The sequence below is a fragment of the Tasmannia lanceolata genome, unplaced genomic scaffold (assembly GCF_043159265.1).
Source record: "Tasmannia lanceolata isolate RefF3 unplaced genomic scaffold, GAP_Taslan_0.1 ptg000015l, whole genome shotgun sequence".
In the NCBI taxonomy this organism is placed as follows: Eukaryota; Viridiplantae; Streptophyta; class Magnoliopsida; order Canellales; family Winteraceae; genus Tasmannia; species Tasmannia lanceolata.
In genome coordinates, this window is record NW_027518692.1 from 3,661,157 (window position 1) to 3,689,155 (window position 27,999).

The 27,999-nt window shown below is 39.5% G+C and overlaps 1 long non-coding RNA gene across 2 annotated transcripts; it reads left to right on the forward strand.

Moving 5' to 3' along the window:
- Window positions 1–27,925, forward strand: LOC143846949 (uncharacterized). 2 transcript variants are annotated; one of them, XR_013234888.1, is made up of 3 exons: window positions 1–353; window positions 3,610–9,359; window positions 27,859–27,925. It is a non-coding gene; the product is annotated as an uncharacterized LOC143846949 (long non-coding RNA). The 2 variants fall into 2 exon arrangements; XR_013234887.1 differs by lacking the exon at window positions 27,859–27,925 and adding an exon at window positions 24,576–24,678.
- The last annotated feature ends 74 nt before the right edge of the window (window positions 27,926–27,999 follow it).

Sequence of the window (27,999 nt, forward strand, 5' to 3'; positions counted from 1 at the left end):
AGATCATGACCTGGGTCTAACCATCCAAAACCACCTAACCTCTCCTCTCATCCTAACCATTCAAACCTCACCTAACCTCACCTAACCTCTCCTCCCATCATAACCATCCAAACCTCACCTAACCTCACCTAACCTCACCTAACATCACCTAACCTCACCTAACCTTACCTAACCTCACCTAACCTCACCTAACCTCCTATCCCATTCTCCTATAAATACCCTCTCATCTCACCAAAGAAAAGAAGGAAAAAAAAGAAAAGAGGAGAGAACCCCTCTCTTAGAAAATTCAAGCCCTCTCTCTAGACCAAATCCCTCTTCTCCATAAGTTTGCATGGAATATCGTCTACAAAAAGGTATGTCTTTTGGAATTTTATTTTCTTTTCTATATTTGTAGGATTGAGTGTTGTTTTGCGTATATTTTGGTTGATGTCATGTTTAATTTTGTACTAGTTTGGCCTTGGTCATGTTCTCACTTATGCTAAATATGATTAATGTGTTAGGGTCATTAGAACCTATTTGCAATGGGATGTTGAAATCATTGGCTTGTTAGGGAATTTAGATTTCTTTTGGGAAAACAATTCATTAAAAATTTTGAACATTTACAAGAAAGAAAACTTGAATTTTACATGAATTATCAAAACCCATTTAATTTGGCTTACAAAACCTCCATCTTTCAATTGATAACAACAGCCCCCACTCCAATTTGATAACAACAGCCCCCACTCAATCTCAAGAACCCAATATCCATACCCCACCTTGCCAAGTAGATAAAAACAACCCCTTTTTCAAACATCCCATTTGAATCTAATCTCAGGCCCATTCAAGCCATTTTTCATATTCACCGTCTTTTAATCACTAAAAAAATAAGAACTATCAAAAGAAAACATGGGGGTGCCAATATCATTCCCGTCATAGTGCTAGCTGTTAGACTTTAAACAGATTTTTCGACCTCTAAACAACAGAATCGTGGGAAATGGTTAACTACAAAGTCGTAGATATTTTCGTGCCGTTTCCAACGAGTATTCGTGCTAGATCAGACAGCGAGCGGTTAAAAAGTTAAGTCCAAAATGGTTGCGGCACACCTTTAGGCATTTCCAGTTTAATGTTGCTGTCCTTTTGTTTGCAACACAAATTCGAACCTCTAAATCACAGATTTACAAACAATGGAGAACTACAAAGTTGTAGCCCTATAAAAGATCTTTCCAACGCATGTTTGTACGTTGAATTTGGCCAAGCGGTTAAAGAGTTACGACAGTTTTAGTGGGCTGCATTTGTCAGATCTTTTAATGGTCAATGGTTTGTCGAATTTGTGCAATTGTCAAAACTTGGTTGTGTTAACGTCATTTTCCAAACCAAAATCGAAAGACATTAATCTAAAGTACATCCAACCTAAAATTAACAAAACTAAAATTCACCCATTTAAAATCCACTGATAAAAATCCGTTAAAAGCCATTAACCAAAAGACCACTAAAAATTTCAAATGAAACTAAAACCTTCTAAATAAACAACTTTAAAAGCTACCAAACACACTAAATACCTTCAGATAATAAAAGCTTCAAGAAAACTCTAAAAGTTTCCACAAACCCAAAAGAATTCGAGATTCCCAAGAGCCGGTGGATTCAAAATTCCTTTAGGAACCCTTAGAGCCCAATTTAGGAACACTGGTGTCGTGTCGTGTCGTGTCCTAAGTTTTAGGGAGTCTTAGGTTTTAGGGAGTCCTAGAGTCAGGAGTCCAGCCTCATCACGGACGTTTGCTATGTATAGCAACCGTGCCATAGGTTTAGTTACACTAGTCACCCGATCTTTTCCATAGGACAAGCCTAGTAAACTAGGATGTAGGCTAACCTGCATTAGTCTAAGGGACAACTTGCATTTAGATAAGAATCATATAGCATCTTCGATGAAATCCTAAGATAATAAAATCCTCAACTTGAATTAAATAACTTCTCTTAAAACTGTTGAAACAGTCAATCCCGTCTAGGTCGGTGTCTTAGTTGAGTTAGGCATATGTAACTTAGCTTAGGTGCACCGAACTACGTCGACTCTGATCCCAGTAAGGCTTGGGTACGTAGGCAGCTTGGATGTCTGATGGCATACCACCCGCGAGTCGGCACCACAAACAAATTGTGGTGTTTTGTATATTAATTTTCTCGTAAATACTTAATCAAATCACTTAGGACTTTCCATGAAATTAGAATTCTAGGAGAACTTTCACTTAGATTGAATCCAGACAAATTAATAAATCAAGATACACATTTAGGATTCTCATTGAAATTAGATCATAGGATGCATGTCACTTAGTTCGCACATTAACATAGAGTTGAATGAGCCATTTAAAATAAATTTAAAAGAGTTAGCTTTTGGAATCGAAGACCGATTATCGGGCAGGAATGGTGCATGTGGCGGATAACTCCCCATACCTTCCATTCTCGTAACCAGGTAGCGAGTCTAGATTTCTGGTTAATTACGGGTCCTAGATCCCACATCTAGGTGGCGACTCTGTCAGTCTCTTTCGTGTGGAATTCGGATTGCCTTAGTGATCCCAAGTTCACAGGAAAGATTAATTCAAATCAACATTAAAATGCACACGCCAATCGCGTGGATACGAGAGACCAAGAGAGAGAGCGCGGCGGCTCGCGCCCACACCCCTCTCGCGGGATCGGGTACCACAGTCTGGCGACTCTGCTGGGGATCACCTAACTTCATCACAATTCCAAAGGATAACTTATTTGAATCTATTTTAACTGGCTCATGAAAACTCTATCTCTTGTATACTTGTCAGATTAGTTTGTCTTGTTTTATTTTCTCATCACATTTTACTTGAACTTAATCTAACAAAACCTGAAGGCATCATAGATTGCGCAAACATATTGCACACACTTACATCACTTGCATCTAAACCCTTGCATCTCACGTGCACACACGTCCTATTTTAGGAACCCGGAGTGTTATCTAGCATGGTTGACTGGGATTTCATCACCTGGTGCCTCTGTGCTAGAGAAACATTCCACCCTTAGCCTAGTACCTTTATGGTACGTAAACGGATCTCTTGTTCACGTACTGATACGCCGGACACTGGTACAGTATATCGAACAGGGATTCGCGCTAAGGGAACTCTTGGCCTTACCCCTAGATTAACCCACACATGCATGTAGTATACGAACACATGTGCATCACGTGTGTGAGCCTAGTTTAGGATATCCTACCTATTTGTGTCTAGATTAGGCCGTAGACCATCTTCCAATGGCTACGATCGGTCCTAGGTACACAAACAAAGTCATGAGTCGAGATCCTCTCTCCACTCCGATAGATTAGGATTAGGGTTGATGCCTTCAGGTAACACTGTTAAAATGTGTGAAGATTAAAAACTTTCCCTTTGGGGTTAGGATATAAATCCCATCATTTCCAAAGATCTCATAGGATTAGTCATTCATGATCTATCCGTTGAAAGCAATCTTATGCTATCTCATCTAATCTCTTGATCGTGCGTCTTTGATTCTTCTATCATACAATTCAATCGTATCTTCATGCCATCCCCTAACTGGCAGATGCAGAATCTCACAATCTTTCGATTATGCGTTCTCATGATCTGATCATGCCTGGTCCAGATAATCCAATCTTGCTTGTACCCCTGGTATGTTCCTCCTCTAGGGGCTACCTTTTTCAAGATTATTTTGCTAAGTCCTTCAGAGTTCACTCTCAGAATCCTTGAGCTAGGGGCATTTCCCTATGCGAATCAGTCATCATTGTCCAAAATTGAAAGTATCAGCCATGATGATGTTCAGAACGAACCAGCCTTCGCCGAGCCTTCAACGCCAAACAGTTGCAGCAGTTAAAGTTTTAGTCACTTACTATTTTATGTTGAGTCAGTCATCATGGTCAGTATAATTGTTGAGTCCGGTCTTACAGTTAAAGGTCAATGCCTAGTCCAGGCAAGTTATCTTCTGTTTCCCTTTCTTATTTAGAGTTGTGAATCCTGAGCATGTTCAGGATAGGTCGTCTGATGTAATAGCTTTTCTTTAAATAAAATTTCGGTCAGTTCCAAAAAGTTCACTTGTGTCTGTTCTTAAGTGTGCTTCTGATCTTAAAATAAGACTCCCTCTTCAAATGAGGACAAAATTGACGAAACTCCACTTGAGTCACAGCAATTACTTGAACGAGAGGAGGAGCGCCAATCCCAACCTTTCAAAGATGAAATTGAAATGATAAACACTGGCACTGAAACTTTGATTCAGTGAATGCCGATTGAAAATACATTACCCTCTAAAGAGTGTGAAGAATTGATAAAATTATTTCAAGAATAAGAAGATTGTCTAGAAAAGCTACAACCGATACCAGGGGCAAGACATAGATAGAAGGTTCAAGAAAGAATGAAGTGAATATCATATGCTATGCAAGGGGCATAGAGTGGAAATAACTTTCATATTTCCAATCAATGACCTTGGTTCTCAAATTCATAACATGAAGCCAACAAATTCAAGATAAGAAGTTCAAGAACAAGTATTGAAAAGTGGTCATCAGATATCAAGAGTTACAAATCCATAGATGGAGGATGTCAAGGAACAAGTTTCGCTCTATGAAAGCCGAAAGCACGCATTAGAATCTTGAAAGAAGAAAATCCATTATCTTACCTGGAAATGCCGTCAAACTCCGTGAAAAAAAAAAAAAGAGAGAAAAAAAAAGAAATAAATAATCAGTACCAGACAGACTCTAGTAACCTAGATCGATTCCCAATCTGAACATCGAAAGGCCTCCTTTGGCCGATTAAATCCCAAAATCAAAACCCAATGTCAAAAGAATACCGATTTGCAAACCCTTCGAGCCTAAATCAAATTTTCTTGAAAACCCATCAAACTTGGGGCATTCCCCCGAACTACGCGAGACCTGATCCCTATACTGGGGTACGTAGGCAACTCGGTTGAACCGAGTTCGGTCGATTCAAAAAGGAAAAGAAATTCAATCCTTTCAAAAAAAAAAAAGAGAGGGACAAGTTCCAAAAGAAGAGAAGTTAATTGTTCCAGAAAGAAAAGAAAAAAGGAAAAAAAAAATCAAACAATTTATCTTCAAACTAGGGGCATTCGCCCTGAACTACACACGACCTGATTCCTACCTTGGGATATGTAGGCGACCTGTTCACAGGTTCGGTCGAAATCTTTGTTGAGCCTTAAGCCATTCTTTGAAAAGCCCTATCCTACCTATAAAAGTCCTTCTGGTGTTCAGAACTAATGAGCTAGGTCCTGAGATACAATAAAAAAATGAAATGATGATGAATAAGAAAAATAACGGAGTTTGAAGATCTGCTAGACTGAAAACCTGAAAGGGCGGTCTAGGCAAAATTTAAGATCATTCCCCTGCTAAGTTGAAAACCCGAAAGGGCGGCTTAGGCAAAAGCTAAGGGGATAGCCTGCTGGATCGAAAACCTAGAAAGGTGGTTCAGGCAAAAGTTAAGGCTAGCGCGGTCCGCCAAGTTAAAAACCCTGAAGAGGTGACTTGGTCACGGTAAGAGAATCAGTATAAGAAGGCAACAGCCGGTATCAAGACTGAAGATCAACTGAAGTTCAAGCAAATTCAAGTGATATCCTCAAAACTGGGGGCATTGAAGCTAAGCAATCTTAGGGGTCGTAATTAAATTCTTGAGGCATTACTGTTTCGAGGAAGAAGTCCGGTGTTTACCAATTGGAAAACTATTCCTTGAAAGGATAGACTTACCAAACAAAACATTAACTAAGTCAGAAGCATCACTATGTTTGTCAGTATAGTCAGTCAATCTTTATTATTCTAAGTTCACTCCTTCAGGGCTGCTCAATCCTTTGAGTAGTGCCTTTCATCTAAGTTTTCTCTTTAGAAAGAGTCAATTGTCGTTCCTATGTCCAAATGATGTAACTGTCTTGGTGAAGGAGGCCAGGCCTAGGCAGCTCCCTGCAATTATACCTGAAAGAGCTCGAGAATTTAGTCAAACAACTTCATTTCAAAGAAGATCAGCTCAGAAAAATTCAGAAGTAGAAACATCAGAAAGCCCAGCTTCCGTAAAAAGATCATACCCCAGGAAGGCACCTTAAGCTTGGAAGAACCTCAGATGCAATGGTGGTTGAGCCAATTTCTCAGAAAGATGAACCATTCAAATTCATAATTCCCTTCCGGTTAGTTATCCTGGTCAAGAAATGTTTATCTAAACACCTGTCAAGAAGCAGATCCCGCTTTTCCATGTTAATATCCAAGAGAGTCGTTGTTCTAAATTACCAATCTCAAATGTCTTGTTCAAGGTTTCAGTTATCAAAATCCCCAGAAGACAAGACCAGCAGTCTCTTTGAGAAAAATCTTGTTGAAGTTTCATAAAAATGTTCCTAATCCATTCTTGCTAGTAATGGTTCTTCGTTCCAAAGGTTTGCCGTTTCATCATTCGTCAAAGTCCTAGTTTCCAACATCTTTGTCGGGCACGATCCATAATATCCCCGATTTCATTGAGTTCAAAAAAATAAAAAATTCATCAAATCCAATCTTACGTCAAATTCAAGTTCATGGAAAATCTCTAAATTCTTCGAGCCCGTTTGTGAACGGTACCTCTTTTCTCGAGCCCATTTGCAAATGGCCTCGTCTTCTCCTTGAGCCCGTTTGTGAACGGTGCCTCATCTCTCGAGTCCATTTGTGAATGGTTTCGTCTTCTCCTTGAGCCCATTTGTGAACGGTGCCTCATTTTCTGAGTTCATTTATGAACGGTCTCATGTCCTCCTTGAGCCCGTTTGTGGACGGTGCCTCATTTCTCAAAAAATCAAAAATTCATCAAATCCAATCCCCAATTCAAAAAATCCAATCCTACGTCAAATTCAAATTCATAAAAATCTCTAAATTTTTCATTGTTGAATTCATCAATCAAAGCTATCTTGTGTCGTTGAGCCCGTTTGTGAACGGTGCCTCATTTCTCGAGCCCATTTGTGAATGGTCTCGTCTTCTCCTTGAGCCCGTTTGCGGACGGTACCTCATTTCCCAAAAATAAAAATTCATCAAATCCAATCCCCGATTCAAACAAATCCAATCTTACGTCAAATTCAAGTTCATGAAAAATCTCATGTCCTCTTTGAGCCCTTCTGTGAAAGGTGCCTCATTTCTCGAGGCCGTTTGTGAATGGTCTCGTCTTCTCCTTGAGCCCGTTTGCGGACGGTACCTCATTTCCCAAAAATAAAAAATTCATCAAAACCAATCCCCGATTCAAACAAATCCAATCTTACGTCAAATTCAAGTTCATGAAAAATCTCATGCCCTCTTTGAGCCCGTTTGTGAACGGTGCCTCTTTTCTCGAGGCCATTTGGGGATGGTCTCGTCTTCTCCTTGAACCCGTTTGTGAACAGGTTTCTCATTCTCTAAGTCCATTTGTGAATGGTCTCATGTCCTCTTTGAGCCCGTTTGTGAACGGTGCCTCTTTTCTCGAGGCCATTTGTGAATGGTCTCATCTTCTCCTTGAGCCCGTTTGCGGACGGTACCTCATTTTCCAAAAATAAAAAAATTTATCAAATCCAAATCCTTAATTAAAAAATAAAAATAAAAATCCATTCCTACGTCAAATTCAAGTTCATAAAAAAATCCCTAAATTCTTCGAGCCCGTTTGTGAACGGTGCCTCATTTCTCGAGCCCATTTGTGAATGGTCTCGTCTTCTCTTCGAACCCGTTTGTGAACAGGTGTCTCATTCTCTGAGTCCATTTGTGAATGGTCTCATCTTCTCCTTGAGCCCGTTTGTGAACGGTGCCTCATTTTCTGAGTCCATTTGTGAATGGTCTCGTGTCCTCTTTGAGCCCGTTTGTGAACGGTGCCTCATTTCTCGAGTCCATTTGTGAATGGTCTTGTCTTCTCCTTGAGCCCGTTTGTGAACGGTGCCTCATTTCTCGAATCCATTTGTGAATGGTCTTGTCTTCTCCTTGAGCCCGTTTGTGAACGGTGCCTCATTTCTCGAATCCATTTGTGAATGGTCTCGTCTTCTCCTTGAGCCCGTTTGTGAACGGTGCCTCATTTCTCGAGTCCATTTGTGAATGGTCTCGTCTTCTCCTTGAGCCTGTTTGTGAATGGTGCCTCATTTCTCGAGTCCATTTGTGAATGGTCTTGTCTTATCCTTGAGCCCGTTTGTGAATGGTGCCTCTTTTCTCGAATCCATTTGTGAATGGTATCGTCCTCCTTGAGCCCGTTTGTGAACGGTGCCTCATTTCTCGAGTCCATTTGTGAATGGTCTTGTCTTCTCCTTGAGCCCGTTTGTGAACGGTGCCTCTTTTCTCGAATCCATTTGTGAATGGTATCTTCCTCCTTGAGCCCGTTTGTGAACGGTGCCTCATTTCTCGAGTCCATTTGTGAATGGTCTTGTCTTCTCCTTGAGCCCGTTTGTGAACGGTGCCTCTTTTCTCGAGTCCATTTGTGAATGGTTTTCTATCCTCCTTGAGGCCGTTTGTGAACGGTGCCTCATTATCCAAGTCCATTTGGGAATGCTTCTTATCCTCGTTGAACCCGCTTGTGAGCGGCGTCTCATCTCCTTCTAAAAACTGTTTGAGAGCGATCTTTGTCCTTTCCCTTCAGAATCCATTCGAAAATGATATCTCATTCTCTAATTGCCCGTTTGTGAACGGCGCCGCATCGAGTTTTTATTATTATTCAAGTTCTAGGGTTTCATCTAAGGTTTTGCATTATGTTAAGGTGCGTTGTATCTAGAGAGTCCTTTTGTCGATTAAAACTACGCAAAATGGTTCTGTCATTTTTAACTTTGGTATTCAATGACTACGTCATCTCTACCAAAGAGGGGCATCTGTAGACACCCCATTTTGTTTTGTTTTAATCAACAAAGAAATTAGTGTGTTAAATCCATGTGAGAACCCCCTCTATCATTGATTTATATGTTTTAGGTCATTAATATCTTGATCTGACTTTACGGATCATCAATCGGGACAAAATAAGCTAGGGTCACTTCATAGCCCGGACCCTGATTCCATTCCGAGACCCGATTTCCGTAAATCGTTAGATCAATGGCAGATCATGACCTGGGTCTAACCATCCAAAACCACCTAACCTCTCCTCTCATCCTAACCATTCAAACCTCACCTAACCTCACCTAACCTCTCCTCCCATCATAACCATCCAAACCTCACCTAACCTCACCTAACCTCACCTAACATCACCTAACCTCACCTAACCTTACCTAACCTCACCTAACCTCACCTAACCTCCTATCCCATTCTCCTATAAATACCCTCTCATCTCACCAAAGAAAAGAAGGAAAAAAAAGAAAAGAGGAGAGAACCCCTCTCTTAGAAAATTCAAGCCCTCTCTCTAGACCAAATCCCTCTTCTCCATAAGTTTGCATGGAATATCGTCTACAAAAAGGTATGTCTTTTGGAATTTTATTTTCTTTTCTATATTTGTAGGATTGAGTGTTGTTTTGCGTATATTTTGGTTGATGTCATGTTTAATTTTGTACTAGTTTGGCCTTGGTCATGTTCTCACTTATGCTAAATATGATTAATGTGTTAGGGTCATTAGAACCTATTTGCAATGGGATGTTGAAATCATTGGCTTGTTAGGGAATTTAGATTTCTTTTGGGAAAACAATTCATTAAAAATTTTGAACATTTACAAGAAAGAAAACTTGAATTTTACATGAATTATCAAAACCCATTTAATTTGGCTTACAAAACCTCCATCTTTCAATTGATAACAACAGCCCCCACTCCAATTTGATAACAACAGCCCCCACTCAATCTCAAGAACCCAATATCCATACCCCACCTTGCCAAGTAGATAAAAACAACCCCTTTTTCAAACATCCCATTTGAATCTAATCTCAGGCCCATTCAAGCCATTTTTCATATTCACCGTCTTTTAATCACTAAAAAAATAAGAACTATCAAAAGAAAACATGGGGGTGCCAATATCATTCCCGTCATAGTGCTAGCTGTTAGACTTTAAACAGATTTTTCGACCTCTAAACAACAGAATCGTGGGAAATGGTTAACTACAAAGTCGTAGATATTTTCGTGCCGTTTCCAACGAGTATTCGTGCTAGATCAGACAGCGAGCGGTTAAAAAGTTAAGTCCAAAATGGTTGCGGCACACCTTTAGGCATTTCCAGTTTAATGTTGCTGTCCTTTTGTTTGCAACACAAATTCGAACCTCTAAATCACAGATTTACAAACAATGGAGAACTACAAAGTTGTAGCCCTATAAAAGATCTTTCCAACGCATGTTTGTACGTTGAATTTGGCCAAGCGGTTAAAGAGTTACGACAGTTTTAGTGGGCTGCATTTGTCAGATCTTTTAATGGTCAATGGTTTGTCGAATTTGTGCAATTGTCAAAACTTGGTTGTGTTAACGTCATTTTCCAAACCAAAATCGAAAGACATTAATCTAAAGTACATCCAACCTAAAATTAACAAAACTAAAATTCACCCATTTAAAATCCACTGATAAAAATCCGTTAAAAGCCATTAACCAAAAGACCACTAAAAATTTCAAATGAAACTAAAACCTTCTAAATAAACAACTTTAAAAGCTACCAAACACACTAAATACCTTCAGATAATAAAAGCTTCAAGAAAACTCTAAAAGTTTCCACAAACCCAAAAGAATTCGAGATTCCCAAGAGCCGGTGGATTCAAAATTCCTTTAGGAACCCTTAGAGCCCAATTTAGGAACACTGGTGTCGTGTCGTGTCGTGTCCTAAGTTTTAGGGAGTCTTAGGTTTTAGGGAGTCCTAGAGTCAGGAGTCCAGCCTCATCACGGACGTTTGCTATGTATAGCAACCGTGCCATAGGTTTAGTTACACTAGTCACCCGATCTTTTCCATAGGACAAGCCTAGTAAACTAGGATGTAGGCTAACCTGCATTAGTCTAAGGGACAACTTGCATTTAGATAAGAATCATATAGCATCTTCGATGAAATCCTAAGATAATAAAATCCTCAACTTGAATTAAATAACTTCTCTTAAAACTGTTGAAACAGTCAATCCCGTCTAGGTCGGTGTCTTAGTTGAGTTAGGCATATGTAACTTAGCTTAGGTGCACCGAACTACGTCGACTCTGATCCCAGTAAGGCTTGGGTACGTAGGCAGCTTGGATGTCTGATGGCATACCACCCGCGAGTCGGCACCACAAACAAATTGTGGTGTTTTGTATATTAATTTTCTCGTAAATACTTAATCAAATCACTTAGGACTTTCCATGAAATTAGAATTCTAGGAGAACTTTCACTTAGATTGAATCCAGACAAATTAATAAATCAAGATACACATTTAGGATTCTCATTGAAATTAGATCATAGGATGCATGTCACTTAGTTCGCACATTAACATAGAGTTGAATGAGCCATTTAAAATAAATTTAAAAGAGTTAGCTTTTGGAATCGAAGACCGATTATCGGGCAGGAATGGTGCATGTGGCGGATAACTCCCCATACCTTCCATTCTCGTAACCAGGTAGCGAGTCTAGATTTCTGGTTAATTACGGGTCCTAGATCCCACATCTAGGTGGCGACTCTGTCAGTCTCTTTCGTGTGGAATTCGGATTGCCTTAGTGATCCCAAGTTCACAGGAAAGATTAATTCAAATCAACATTAAAATGCACACGCCAATCGCGTGGATACGAGAGACCAAGAGAGAGAGAGCGGCGGCTCGCGCCCCACACCCCTCTCGCGGGATCAGGGTACCACAGGAAGGTGTCAAAGAAAGAAGCTTAACTTTGAAGATCCCAAAGCAAGCCAAGCACCACAATGAAGATCAAATGAAGATTGGCTCAAGAGAAGTTCAAGAGAGTACTTAGAATGGTAGTATGCATCATCTTTCTCTCTTGTGTTTTCTCTTGCTCAAGGCACATCTTAAAACCCATAAACAAATATGTTTTTCAAAGAGACTAACACACCCTTTAAGGACTTAAATGGATAAGTGAATGGCCATGGTGGTGTACCAACATGTTGGGACCCATATGGCATTCAGTACAAGAATGAACAAAACAGAGTTCCGAAGCAACAACCTGGACCAGCAACTAAATCCTATCAAAACTTGTTTAAAATATTTAAAAATATTTTTTAAAATATTTTTAACAGATATCTCTCATTTTTATCATATCCGTAGAGTATAAGAACATCGAAATCCGATGAGAAACGAAGGAGATATGAATGTTTCAAATGGGACACTGTTTGTTGAAAATCCAGTCCCGGAGCTCCGAGAAATGCTCTAGGTTCTTAAAATTAAATCTCTGTTTGGCTTCTCGGAACTCCGAGAAAACCCTCGGAGCTCCGAGCTCGGAACTCCGAGCAGTGTAGTTGTTCAAAAAATTATAGCCGTTGGAGGCCGAACATCCAGTTGACTGTTTGGCCCGAAAATAACTGTTTTGCCCCTAAAACGATCATATTGAGTTGGGACACCATATATACCCATCTAATAGGTCTAAACACTTGATGAACACTGTCCAACTCTAATAAACCCTAGAAATCCATTTGTGAATCATTTTTGTGTTAATCTCTCACCAATCCTTCATTGTGCCTTGATTTTGGGAAAATCCACTTAAGATTGGTTACGTTTAAACTTGTTTATCTTTGAGAGCATCCTTGGAGCTACAACTTGTAATCAAGCCTAGTAAGAGGCTAATACTTCTTCTTCTTTATTCGATCGGTGGCAAGGGTGAAATTCCAACGGTAGGCCCGAATATTATTCTAATGGCAACAAATGAGGAGGTAAAATTAGGTTCCTAACAAGTTTTAATCTTTTGAAAACTTCTAACCCAATTTTGAAGATTAAGAGATTAATAATGAAAATTAAGCGCAAGCAAGTTAAATCTAAAGTGCAATGCAGGAAAGGAGCAAGAGACAAGAAAGAGTGCACCCGAGATTTAAAGTGGTTCAGTCCCAACCTCGGACCTACTCCACTCCACAACCAAACCCGTTGATGGCTTCACTAAGGATTCCTTTAATGGCGAGGAATCAACCCAATTACAACTTGGTTCGGCTCAGCCTCGCAAGACTTGCCACGAACCGGAGAAAGCTCCGCGTCTCCTCGCACTTGCTCTTGGGATAGCTCTGCGTCCCTTCGCACTCGCCCAAATACAATCTTTTGAATAAAGAAAGAAAGAACAAAAAATCCCTCACAAGGGTTCACAATGTTTGTAGAAGATGTACAATTTGAGCCTAATGATCCAAATCCTAGTTCTAGAGGATGAGAGTCATAAACAAGTTTGATTCACTCTTAGGATGTTCAAAAATAGTTTTTGAGTGTTAGGATTGATAATTGGGAAGTTGGCAATACCCATATATATAGAAAAACCCAAATATGACCGTTTGGTGGCATAGTGGTAATTCTGGCAAAAATACCAACGGCTCTTTTTTCTTCCCGAAGTAGTGGTCTCGGAGTTCCGAGAGAATTCTCGAAGTTCCGAGAATTTCTCTCGGAGTTCCGGGAATACAAACAGAAGTTGGAAAAATGCTACTAGACCATTTCTCAGAGCTACGAGGAATCTCTCAGAGTTCCGAGCTCGGAGTTCCGAGCTCCGAGCTCCGAGAATTCTCTCGGAGTTCCGAGAAGCCTATGTCAAGCAGATTTTCAATTCTGTTTTTGGGCTTCCAACTTTATACCAAGTTGGGATTGCTTTGAGGGTTCCAAAGTGTTGGAACACCACAAGGTCAATCACTTAAACATTTAGGGTGTGCGAGATTACTTTAATTATGCCTCTTAAGATCCTAAACTAGGATTGGATCTTATACATTCTAAAAAGACTTTGATCTTCAATTGATGCTTCAAATCTTCATGCATCTTGGATCTCCGATGTCTTTGGCCTTCCGAATGTGGTCCAATGAGAGCTTCTTGGCCTCAATCCAAGTAATCTTGTCTTAGCACAATTATGATCTACAACTTAGACATGCCAAACACATTAGTGATATAAAATCACTTGTGTATTGGAATCATCAAAATAAGATGGGAATACCAAGGTGGGAACCATTGGGCTTACAATCTCCCCCTTTTTTATTATGACAAGCACAAGAGATTTTCCAATAAAAGCACACATATATTTCCTTACAATAGATTTTTCTCCCCCTTTGGCATCTATAAAAAAGATGGGGTAAAAGAAAATCAAAGGGATAAAATTTACAATTTTAAGCTCCCCATTTTTCAAGGAAAAAGACAAACATATAACTCCCCCTATTTAGAGTTTTTATTCAACACAAGCGGGGATATTTAAATAACCATAAAAAGATATTCAATTTTAAGTGCTAACCCCAAATCTAAACACATATGAATAGAATCATATGGGGGCTTTGGGAACCCAAGATTTCTTGGTTACACCACAATCCCTAATTTTAGATGCACATTAGAATTGGTTATGACCATTGATTCCACAATAATGGCATCTAACATGAGGGTTTGATAGACTAGTCCTATCATAAAATGCATGATTAGGTTTATGACTAGCCTTCTTCAAGATTATGTCAATAATTTTATCACCATTTAGGAATCCATGGAGACATAATCTTAACCTTTCATTTTCATTATGAAGATGAGTTATTTGATTTAGAAAATCATTAGTGTCATCTTCATAAGATTTGGAAGAGCTTGCCACATTTTGGAGTTTAACAATTTGGTAAGATTTCTCATCCAAACAACCCTTAAGGGTTTTAATCTCAACTTTAAAATTTTCAAGTTGTGCTTGAGATTTAGATATGGAAGAAGATGACTCATTTTTCAAAATATCAAGTTCATTTTCTAATTTTGAAATAGATTTTTTAAGAATTTTATTTTTTGAAATTTCAGAATGCAAGGTTATGCACAATTCATCATAAGATATGTTTCCACTATCACTACTTGATGAATTACAAGAGGGGTTTGAATTTATCTCATCTTCATGGGGTGAGTGCCATGAAGCAAAGATCATCTTTTTTATCTTCCCCTTCGCTTGAACTTTTACCCGACGTGCTTGAAGCATCGCAAGCGGCGACGAGACCCTTATTCTTCTTCCAATCCTTCTTCTTTCCGTTGTACTTTGAGGAAGATGATTTGAGAAGTAGGCACTCCGGTTTTATGTGTCCCGTCTTCTTGCAATTATAACACCTTATTCCTCCTTCACTTTCTTATTTCTTCTTCTTGCAATTATAACACCTTATTCCTCCTTCACTTTCTTCTTTCTTCTTCTTTTTATCCTTTTTGTGTTTCTTTCTCCATAAGCTTTTAAATTTTCTTAACGCTTCTTCCTCATCACTATCTGCTTCACTTGAGGATGATGAGTCCGTCTTGGAGGCCTTTAGAGCTAGAGATCAACTTTATCTTTCTTTCTCTTTCGGCTTCTTCTCTTCTTGACGACTAGTGAGGAGCATCTCATGAGTGATAAGAGATCCTACAAGCTCCTCCATAGTTAGCGTCTCGAGATCCTTTGATTCTTGTATGGCGGTGACCTTTGGATTCCAATGTGGAGGAAGTGACCTAAGCAACTTACTCACAAGCTCATCAGTAGGATAAGATTTACCAAGATTAGCTAATTCATTTGATATTTTAGAAAATCAGGTATACATTTCGGAAATATTTTCATTTTCACCCATTCTAAACATTTCATATTTGCTCTTTAACAAGTTTATTTTGGAATCCTTGACATTTGATGTTCCCTCATGGGTAACGGCAAGAGTATCCCAAATAACCTTGGCGGAATCAAAAAGAGCTACTCTATTAAACTCCTCCGTAGATAAGGCGCAAAACAAAGAGTTTATAGCTTTGTAATTTAAATTTGCATGCCTTTTCTTTAGAACATTCCATTCTTCAAATGGCTTGGAAGGCAAAATGTATCCATTTTCAACAATATGCCAAAGCTCCACATCTATCGAAAGAAGATAGATGCGCATCCTTGTCTTCCAATGTCCATAGTTGGACCCATTAAAGAAATGAGGTCTAGATGTGGAATGGCCTTCCGGAAGTCCGGTTCCATTTATGTTTGCCATTTCACAATTGGAAAGTTACCAAAGATCTTATGATCTTTCCCTTGTTAAAATTTTTAAAAAAATTTACCAAAGAATTTAAGAAAAGAAAATCTTTTAAGAGCCAAGGCTCTGATCCCAAGTGAAATTCCAAGGGTAGGCCCGAATACTATTCTAATGGCAACAAATGAGGAGGTAAAATTAGGTTCCTAACAAGTTTTAATCTTTTGAAAACTTCTAACCCAATTTTGAAGATTAAGAGATTAACAATGAAAATTAAGCGCAAGCAAGTTAAATCTAAAGTGCAATGCAAGAAAGGAGCAAGTGACAAGAAAGAGTGCACCCGAGATTTAAAGTGGTTCGGTCCCAACCTCGGACCTACTCCCTCCACCAACCAAACCCGTTGATGGCTTCACTAAGGATTCCTTTAATGGCGAGGAATCAACCCAACTACAACTTGGTTCGGCTCCGCCTCGCAAGACTTGCCATGAACCGGAGAAAGCTCCGCGTCTCCTCGCACTTGCTCTTGGGATGGCTCCGCGTCCCTTCGCACTCGCCCAAATACAATCTTTTGAATAAAGAAAGAAAGAACAAAAAATCCCTCACAAGGGTTCACAATGTTTGTAGAAGATGTACAATTTGAGCCTAATGATCCAAATCCTAATTCTAGAGGATGAGAGGCATAAACAAGTTTGATTCACTCTTAGGATGTTCAAATATAGTTTTTGAGTGTTAGGATTCATAATTGGGAAGTTGGGAATACCCATATATATAGAAAAACCGAAATATGACCGTTTGGTGGCATAGTGGTAATTCTGGCAAAAATACCAACGGCTCTTTTTTCTTCCCGAAGTAGTGGTCTCAGAGTTCCGAGAGAATCCTCGGAGTTCTAAGAATTTCTCTCGGAGTTCCGGGAATACAAACAGAAGTTGAAAAAATGCTACTGGACCATTTCTCGGAGCTCCGAGGAATCTCTCGAAGTTCCGAGCTCGAAGCTCCGAGAATTCTATGTCAAGCAGATTTTCAATTCTGTTTTTGGGCTTCCAACTTTACACCAAGTTGGGATTGTTATGAGGGTTCCAAAGTATTGGAACACCACAAGCAATCACTTAAACATTTAGGGTGTGTGAGATTACTTTAATTATGCCTCTTAAGATCCTAAACTAGGATTGGATCTTATACATTCTAAAAAGACTTTGATCTTCAATTGATGCTTCAAGTCTTCATGCATCTTGGATCTCCGATGTCTTTGGCCTTCCGAATGTGGTCCAATGAGAGCTTCTTGGCCTCAATCCAAGTAATCTTGTCTTAGCGCAATTATGATCTACAACTTAGACATGCCAAACACATTAGTGATATAAAATCACTTGTGTATTGGAATCATCAAAATAAGATGGGAATGCCAAGGTGGGAACCATTGGGCTTACAAGGGCATCCGTTGTTTTTAATTCCCTTGGGTGAAGCATGTAGAACTCGGCGGAGAAGGAGAGTCATTGTAAAGGTGGAAGAGCATCCTTATTTAATTCCCTTAGATTGTAAAAGCCTTGGAGCCGGACATCGTGGAGGTCTCAATAGTGAAAATCCTCAAGTGCAACCTTGAGAAGGGTGGAGTAGGCCGTTTGCCGAACCACTATAAATCTTTGTGTCACTTGTGTGGTTAGTATTTCTCTCACTCCCTCTCACTCTCTTATTTGATTATTTGTGCTTACATGGTTACTTAGAATTGAGTGAGTAGTTAGCATTGATAATCAACCTAAATATCTTAACCTTGCTAACTAGGCTATTAAAATCACCTAATTAAGGTTGCTAATCAACAAGGGTTTTGAACTTATATTAATTTGTAATACTGGTTAAGTTCAACTATTTCAAACTTAATTAAACAATGGATAAGTCTTGGGTGAAATCTTAAGAAAAGTTTTTAAAAGGTAAAGGTTTTATAAACATCCTATTCACCCCCCTCTAGGTTGCCAAACCAAGTCACTACTTGGATTTCATTTGGTATTAGAGCTTGGGCTCTTGATTAGGACCCTAACCGGTTAAGAGTTAAAAGATCAAAGTTTTTGACAACTTAAAAGATGGGATGTAGACTGCCTATTTTGGATGGTTCGGATTATGGATCATGATTGATCCATATGAAGACATACTTAAAAGGTCTAGATAAAGATATGGTAAAGATAATTGAAAATGGATTTATTTTAAATGTTAAATCTAAATGATTAAATGAATATAGCAAAAAATTATCTTTACTAATTACAAAAGCCCTAATTGCAACATGCTGTGCATTACCACCACACATTTATGAGAAGGTATCCTCATGTACTAATGCTAAAGAGATTTTAAACAAACTTAAAAAATCCAGTGAAAGTGAAATCCTATTCTTAAATGGAATAATTGAGAAATCTAATGAAAATGCTTTGAAAAATATTGATTTCACATTTGAAGAACTACATTGTGCTTTTCAAGATTTGAATAAGAAACTTGAGGATCAACTAGCTAAGAATTTAAACTTGAAAAATAATTTAGCTAGTATTAACAAGGAGTTTAGGGAGGTAGAAAAAGATCATGCACATCTTAATGAAGAAAATGAAATGCTTAAAAATAATTTTATTGAATTAAGTGAAACTATTGTATCACTAAGAGAAGAAAACCAACTCCTTAAAGAAGAAGAAGAAAAGACAAAAATGTTTCCATCTTTTGAATCAAGCAACTACAAAACGAAAATCAAGGATTTGATAATCAAGAATGAAACATTAAGGTTGGAAAATCATAAGTTACAAGAGAATGTAAAATTCAATTGCCATCATGATCACTCTTGTAATTCATCATGTTCATCTCGTCCATCTACCTACTCTTATGCATCTTATGACTATTGTGGTAGATTTGGACATTACAAGTTTAAATGTACATTTAAACTTGTAAAAAGTAGTAAGTTTGTTTGGGTTAGAAAAGACTTATCACCTAGGACAAACTTGCTTGGAACCAAGATGGTTTGGGTTCCAAAACCCCCAACATGATCTATATTGTGTTTATCTTAGATTAGGGGATGTACTTTAATTTTATATCATATGAAAATTTGTTTGGATACAATATACTTGTCTTTTTTGAATGCCATGTATCCATATTTTGTGCTTCAAATGATTATCTTTTGAAAATCCAAAGTCTTTATGCTTGAAACTTGATTTTTATAAGACTTTGATATCTTGCACTCAATTGTTATATCTTTTGGAAAAGGTTCCCTAGATATCCTTTGATGTCTAGTCTTTGTTTTATGCTTCAATGTGAGAATCTTTTGAGAATATGTTTGTATAGATATCATGTGATTACTTTTATTCACATGCATCTATGCATGTTGTGCTTAATGATCACATCTTTATAAAGAAATAAAATATAGATACACTAGACTTATCATGTTTGATCCTTAGGTATCTATGATAGGCTATTCATACCATATGTGACATGAGACATTAGGATTGTCTAATTTGTTATCCCATGTCATTGTGCCTAGTAGAAGTACACTATCCTCTTTGGTATGAATAGATATTTGGCTAAGTGCACACACTATGACTTAGATCTTATTGCACTTAGTATCCATCCATATAACATGCCACACTTGAACTTAATGTGAAAACCATAATTGATCCTTATAGAATATTCAACCACAACTCCTGCCTATGTGTTCAAATTAAAACTTCAAGTACATCTTTAAAATTTGAACAATTTTTGGTAGTTGCTAGGAGTTAGGTTAATTGATCACATCATTCTAGCAAAACCAAAAGAAAAGAAACTAATAGGTTTAAAGACTTGAACTTAATTGGAAATTTTTTGGCAATCAAATAGTATTTGAGTGAAAGTTGTTAATATGCCAAAATATTATTCTTTAAATTCTATTTTGGACAAACATGGCACTTGCTAGATGATTGGATACTTAAATTGTTTTAAAATATCATTTCCAGCAAAACTAAAATATTAAATGTCATGAAAAATACATCAAATCCTTTCTTAGACATTTTTTGTGCCCTAGGTGAGCAAACATTTCAAATGACTTAGCACCTAGTTGTCCTATCAAACCCATTCTATTACATACTTAATTATTTTCATCAAATGTAATAAGAATCATAGATGGGTTAAAAATCTTGTGTATTTCCAAAAGAGCTTTGATTGGATATCTTTTCATGACTTAGATGAACCTTGAAATGTATAGGTAATGGTAGTTTTGTTCAAATAGTCATGAAAGTTCATGTCGGAATGTATGTATCCAAAGTGGATTTTATCATGTGATATATATATTTATATACTCTAAAATCCTTGGATCTTTCCCTAGAAACACAAAAGGATATAATATGTAGGGCAGTTGAAACATGAATCTAGATTCAATGAATGACTTGATATGAAAATATCATAAGAATCTAGAATCATATTTGGGCAGTTACTCACTTGAGTAAAATTGAAATTCACTATGGTGGTTGTATACATTAGATTGTGATGGGAACATGTACCTCCCACACATTTTTCGGTTTTCAATAGGCTTATGCACTTTGTGCATTAGTGCCTAATGCCTTGTCATTTTACATGTGGTTGTGGATGTAGATGTAATGTTTGGACAATGCACATTATGTGTCATGTCCTTTGTGTCCAAACATTGTAGATTATCCATGGAAACATTGATGATCATATCTTTCTCATAAGGTATACTCTCACCTTCATGAATCATGGATGTCTCTCTAAGACATTGTATTTTATTGACCATTCTCACTATGTCTTAGTCCTATAGAATTGAACTCAAATTGGTATATATATATTCTATAGTTATCACCCCTTGTTTGATAATATCTACACGTATGAAATGTTAAACCTTAATCTTAAAAGTCACTCAATTGGTGCCCTTAGCCGTCTTAGATTCTAAGAGGGAGATGGTACATTTACCTTAATTAAAATATCTAACAAATTGGCCTTGTGCCAACATCTCAAACATGAATAGGTATACATTTATATGTGATCTCCCTAGCTAGTTATTGTAGACACCCCATTTTGACCAGACCATTTTTCCTAAAATCGAATAAATTCTCGAAATCGAATAAAATCTCAATCCCGAAGTTGAGTCGAAATCTCGAACCAAATCCCAGAATTCCTGAAGAGGGTGGGCCCTAAGTGCAGAGAAAACTCAAAAGCGTACCCTCCTACTGCAGTGCAAAATCCCTAAGAGGCTGCTAATATCCCTAGGAGTGCATTGCGTGCATGTGTTAAATCACTTTCCCATGTTAAGCAGGAGGGGAGCGAATTAGCCAGCTTGGGGTTGCTTGGAGAAGAGATAGGGAATAATATACCATTCCCTTTAAGAGAAGAAAAGCCAAATAGGGTATAGTGGCAAGGGGGTAAAATTGCCTTCTCCTTGGGGTATTTAGTAAAATGGACATTACATTCTTTGAAAGCAACAGGCATGGGCCATTGGATTAAGGAGATGAGGTGTAGGGCTTAGATCAACTAGACACTCTAGGTTTTAGGGTTTCTAGGATAGGATTAGGGCACGAGGGATAAGGAATCAAGGGTGGGGATGATCCAATTCATCAAAGAGGGGAATGGATGGCTGAGATTGGAGGAGGGTGGCAACCCTAACTATAAAAAAGGCAAATGTCGTAGGAGCAAAGGAGGAGGAAATTTTTCTAAAAAAAGAAAAGAAAGAGGATTAGCTGCAGAGAAAAAAAGAAGAAGAAGGAGGTTTTGGGTTTTCTTCTCCGGCAGAACCGTCGCCATTCCCACCACCGTCCTCAACTTCTCCACCACCGTCATCCACCAACAACCCAAACCCTCTTCCTCCTACCACCGCCTCCAACCATCACCTCCGAACTGAAACCCTTTTCCCCAAAACCCATCAAAACCCTCTTCGTTATCCCCTTCTGCAAGCCCACCTCCATCTACCCCATTGATTCCGGCAAGCTTGCCGGAATCCGACCACCCTTCACAAACCCATCTCCGCTCAACCCCCATCTCTTCTCCTCCCTCCAACCATCATCAAACCCCTTTCGTTTGCAGAGGGAGCCGAGAGAGAAGCATGGAGAGAAGATCCATTCTCCTCCGGCAAGGTTGCCGGAACTCCGGGTAAATCTCCACCATCTTCTCCTGTAATATCATCGGAATCCGGCAAACCCCACCGGAATCTAAGCCACCATCTCTCTCTCTCTCTCTATCTTCATTTTCTTCCACCACCGACCATCATCCCCCACCATCACCACCACTCTCTCCACCGAACCACCACCACCATTCCCACCGGCCATCTCCACTTCCACGAACACCTCTCAACAGATTTTCAATTTTTTTAAAATCCCCAAACCCATTTTAATTATCCTCAACTCCCCACACCTCTGTTGCTCTTCTCCACCATCAACGGCCACCTTCATCATCTCCTTTGTTCATCAAACCCTCTTCATTTCCTTCCATTACCTCAATCATCTACCTCCATTGACAAATCCCCATCCCCATCTCCATCTCACCAGACCCTTCACTATTTCTATCCATCCACCCCTGTACAACTCATTCCCATTGAACCACCATAGCAGCCATGACCTCTCTTTGGTTCTCACGACCCCAACTTCTCTCTGATTTTTGTCTTAGGGTCTGGTAAAAGAAGAAAGGGTAAAAGCCTTTAGGATTCAGGAGAAGAAGTGAATTAATGTTTGGCTGTGAGCTTGGGGGAAATGGGTTCCGAGAGTAGAAGGAGGTTGGAGAAGAAAGAGAAAAGGTCTGTGTAGTTTGCAAAGAAGAGAAAAATTGATTAAGGGGTTTTGATCTTGAGAAAGAAGGAAAATAATGAAGAGGAGATAGCATCGGCAAAGCACCCTTTCGGAACCCATTTTCAATTTTATCTTGGGCATCATCTCAGGTAATTTTCTAGCTCCCTTTGGATTGTTTTAAAATTCTTGGACTATTAGGTTATGATAATTGCACCCACTCAACTTGCCTTGCTTTATTATTGTGGGATTACAATGGCCTTTGATTGTTTCTTGTGCTCTTTCTTGTGTTAGGAGACAAGATAAGTCTGGTACAACTTTCACAACACAGTAGTGCTAATATTAGCACTTCCTTTTGTCTTGATATTAATATTAGCACTTCCTTTTGAAACATTGCCTAACTTTGTAAAAATGCCATTTTTACTAATTTTGAAGAAATTTGGATTAAAATCGTTTTAAATGGGAACCATTTCCGTTAGAATCCAGGGGCACCAAGTAGGTGCGTAAATAAAACGAGGGATTCACACACTGCACAACATGCATTATCATATTCTTTATTTCTTTCATTATATTTTATTTATTTCGTTGTTTTTTATTATTGGCTCCACGGGATAGATTCAATGCGTGCCCGACTGGGATGTTACTACACCCTGATGGTGCTGTTGAATCTATTTCCAAGCTATGCGCCAGTGCTGCAGCCGTAAACACTCGGTGCACTTGTGTTTACAGCAGCCGATGAGCAATGAAGCATACTATGTATAATTCTCGGTGCACTTGAGTTATACATATTAAGTATGGTTCATAGGCATAGTACCCGATAGATTGAGTCCGGAGCCCTACTTTGTTTTATATATTATATATATACTTACTGACTTAGTGAAACCTAACTAGGAAGTGCCCGTGTTGATATATATTTATATTGCATTCATATGGGGATGAACATGTGTTGCTTACACATGTGGAGCCTTGACCCATTTATAGACTAGGGTAGTTCACCTCGTGTGGCTACAAATGCGGTCCTAGTACACTCACTTGTCTGTCATGAGTGGAGACTTCCTTGACTCTGCTAGATTAGACTAGGATTGGTGCCTCTGGTTAGGATGTATATATATGTATATATATTTATTTACTAGATTAGGGTCTGCATAGTTAGATTTTCTTTCATAATCTAATCCATTCTCCCTATCTATCCATCTTTTGGATTATGATCAGATCATTGGTTTCACATCATTATCTTTATAGCCATGATCTATCTTCCCTGAGCTTGAACCTTTGATCGATCTTGATCAGATCGCTCCTCATGCCAATTATGAGTCTACTTTGCCATTATCACTATCAGAGTGTGTGTTCTTGCTGAGAGCCCTGTTTCATCTTGACCTTGTCGGCATATTCTTTATGCTTGGTTGCCGAGACCCTCCTTGTACAGTCATTATGCTGCCGGATTTTTCCAAAAACCTTAAGCGTAACCATTATCCTTTAGGGTTATTGATAAACCATGAGCTCACCTTACCACAGCTCTTTGTACAGTCGTTATGCTGCCGGATTTTACCCAGAATATATTGAGTGTGACTTCTTTAGGGTTATTGATGAACCATGAGCTTACCTTACCATGATCCTTCTATGGGGCCGTTATGCTGCCGGATTTTATTTAAAACCTTCTGAGTATGGCTTTATGCTTTAATGTTAGTGATAAACCAAGAGTTTACCATGCCATGATCCTTTATGCTGTCAGATTTTTATCTCAAACACCCCTAAGTGTGATGGTTATCCGTTTAGGTTTGATGGGCCGTCATGACCCTTCTTGCAATTGTTGTACTGCTGGTTCTTACCCAGAGGAGAGATGTGTTTGTATTATCTCTTGTTTCAATTTGTGCATAACATTCTTTCTGATTATCTTAATTTAAATTAGTGTTCTTACTTCCATTTCAGGAGTCTGAGTTAAGCAATAGCCATTGCTTCGAAAAAAGTTACCATTTCACAGCCTACTTGGTCCCGACAATCCTCTACGTCGAGACTAAGTCGTAGATCTTCTTCACCTATCTCACCAGCTTTATTTCCGCCTGTCTCCCCTAGTCTTAACCAAATGGCTGAGTCAAATGAGATGTTGGCTGAAATGAGGGACATGATGAGGAACCTTACAAGAGAGGTCTCTACCCTAAAGGAGGAGGTTACTCAGTTGAAAAGTGAGAAGACCGCTACCTCGAAACAACCTGTCGTCCAAAATCCTCCCAATGTGATTCCAGGCCTTGTTTAGTCTGTCATCTCCCCCGAAGATGATTTCTATGACGAGCAGTATGTAGAGGAGAACTGTCTCCCGCAATCAGTCAAGCCAAGCAAAGAGAAAGAATTGGTTGATAGAGTTGAAAAGTTGACTCAGCAAGTTGAAAGCATGCAAGTTAAGGGCCCAAAGAAGATCAATCTGTCTGACTTTTCCCTTTTCCCTGGTGTCACCCTTCCTCCAAAATTCAGAATGCCAGACTTTGATAAATATGATGGAACGGGGTGCCCGTGGAGTCATCTAAGGTCGTTCATTTCAAATTTAGAAGGGTATGGGCTGTCTCCAGAGCAGATCGCCAAGGTGTTTCCGATGTCTCTGACAGGAGTAGCTAAGAAGTGGTTCCTTCATCTGAAACCCGAAGAACTCGGAACTTTAGACGAAATTGCTAACAAGTTCGTTGAGCAATTCTCGATGGAAGAAGGGATAGAGGTTACAAAGAGGGATCTGAAAGCGATCAAGCAAGGACCCCAGGAAACATTTACGTCTTTTGTAAGAAGATGGAGGAGAAAAGCGGCCCAGATGACTAACCGCCCTTCTGAAGAAGATCAGATCAAAATTGTGGTCAAGAACCTGTCTCCGCAGTATTACCACTTCATGGCGACGCAGTATTATTCTGACTTCAATCACTTGATCAAGACAGGAACCATAACTGAAGATGCGTTGTTGAAGGGTTCTCTAGCGAAATCATCTTTTGATCCGAGGAATTGAAAGAAACCAATGGTAGTTTCAAAGCCTGAAGTTAACAATGTGGTTGTTGCGCGCCCGGTGAGAAGAGTTGTAGCAGAAACAGAGCAGCCAGCGAGAAAAGCGCCAAGGCATTTTGATCCACTACCTTACCCTTTATCTGTCGCTCTCAAGAAGTTATTAAGAGATAAAAAGATCACTCTCTTAGAACCGAGACTTCCACCACCTATTCTCCCCAGATATTGGCGTGAAGATCAGCATTGTGCATATCATCAAGGAACAGGGCACCTAACAGATAACTGCATGGCCTTGAGGCATAAAATTCAGGATATGATAGAATCGAAAAAAATCGCTGTATTTATGCCAAACACTACCCGGAATCCATTACCAGCTCATGCTGCGCGCCCTCCACCTACAGTTGGGGCAGTTTTTACTGAAGAGCCTATTCTTGACCCTGCTTCCTTGATTTGTGCTATCGCTTCCGATTCACCGACTGTCTTGGCATTTGGCGAGGAAATTGAAGAAGTAGAAGAAGAGAAACCTTATGTGCTGGGCGGAGATGAAGATGACTATGCCGAGTCTTCTAGTGATCCCTATATTCTTCAATGTGATGAAGAGGAAGTCCCAGATGTGGTTCTGTATGTTCTGAGCTTTGATGACGATGACTTTGATTTCTTGAACGATCAATGTGACGAAGTCCGCCATGTTACTCGTGGTGGGCGGATCTTCAAACCCGTTGAGTTGATAGCCGAGAACCCAGCTGAAGTCGTAAGGGCCGCAAAAGCGCAGAAGCAAAACAAGCCGAGTTGCGAAGAAGAGGATGAGAGTCTTTTACGGCAACTCAAAAAGACCCAGGCTAATATTTCAATTTGGGGTTTGCTTATGGCTTCCCCAAAGCACCGTCAAGTTGTACTAAGAGAGTTGAATGCTGCACAGGTATCTGTGGATATTACATCTGATGAGCTGGTTGGTTTAGTAGCAATGGCTAGGGTGTCCAAGACTCTTTCTTTCACTGATGAAGATCTGACATCTGAGGGTCACAATCATACGCGTCCGCTGAAGATCACTGTTGTCTGTAACGGGAAGAAGGTCCCAGATGTATTAGTTGACAACGGGTCCGCACTGAACGTATGTCCGTTAGCCACTGCTACTGTCCTGGGATTAGGGCCGAATGACTTTATCCCTTCTGAGCAAGGAATTTTGGCGTATGACGATACCAGACACGATGTTATTGGAACGCTAGCAACCGAAATTCTGATAGGAGGAGAAATCTTTGAAGTAGAGTTCCAAGTGCTCGATATCAAAGCGTCTTTCCTTTTCTTGCTTGGCCGACCTTGGCTCCATAAGGTTGGAGTTATCCCTTCTTCACTGCACTAGAAACTGAAGTTCATCAGAAACAACAGAGTGATAACAGTCAAGGGTGATCCTGATTTGGAGGTAGGCCAAATTTCGCAAGAGGGTACCTCAGAAAAGAAAGGTGATGTTAGTCTGACCGGGTTCTCTTTAGAAGTCACAGCCATATCATTTGAGAAAGCAAAGAATGAAGAGATTTTGTTCCTCACCAGCACTAATCCCCGGGTTGTAAAGATGATGCGTAAACAGGGGTACCTTCCCGGTGCAGGTTTGGGTCGCAATCATCAGGGGATAGTCGAATGGCCTGTAATAAGAAAGAATGAAGGGTTGTTCGGACTCGGATATGAACCTTCTCGTGATGAGATTAGAGAAATGAGAAATTACATGCGAAAATGATCCGAGCTCCGTCGCCAGGGTCTAGAGCTGCCGATGAAATCATTTAGTCTAATGAGAAATGGTAAGTACCGCAGAGAGGGAGATGACTTTGCATTCTGTGGGTTCGCAGAGCCGTGGGTTGATGAGTTAACAGGGCAAGAGCTGCCGGGGTTTGAGATATTTTTCGATATGGAGCTGCCAGATGAGTACCCGAGTTTGCAGATTCATGAGATCGAACCAGAGGTTGATTGGGCTGATATTCTTGAGCCGTGTCTTCTAAATTCCCTGTTTCAGGTTGAGTTACCGATTGTAGCCATGATCGGAGGAGATGCGCTGATCCTTGATCCTGAAAGCCTTATCACCCCAGCCGAGGGACCCCTCACGAACTGGAGTTCCCAGGTCATACCCCAAGTCGTCATCCAGTACAGTCCTGTTTCTATCAAAGAGTCTGTTGTTCTAGCTATATGTCCATTTCCGAGTCAAAAATAGAGTTTGCTATATCTGATGTTTCTTTTGATGCAGGTACAGTTGTGATCGAGCCCATTGATGAGGAGTCTTCTGATGCCGTTGTTCAGTCCGATGCAGAGTCCATTGCATCTTCCGTTGAGTCTATCGAGTCTGCTGATTCTGTTCATACGATAGTCCAGTCTGATGATGAGTCTG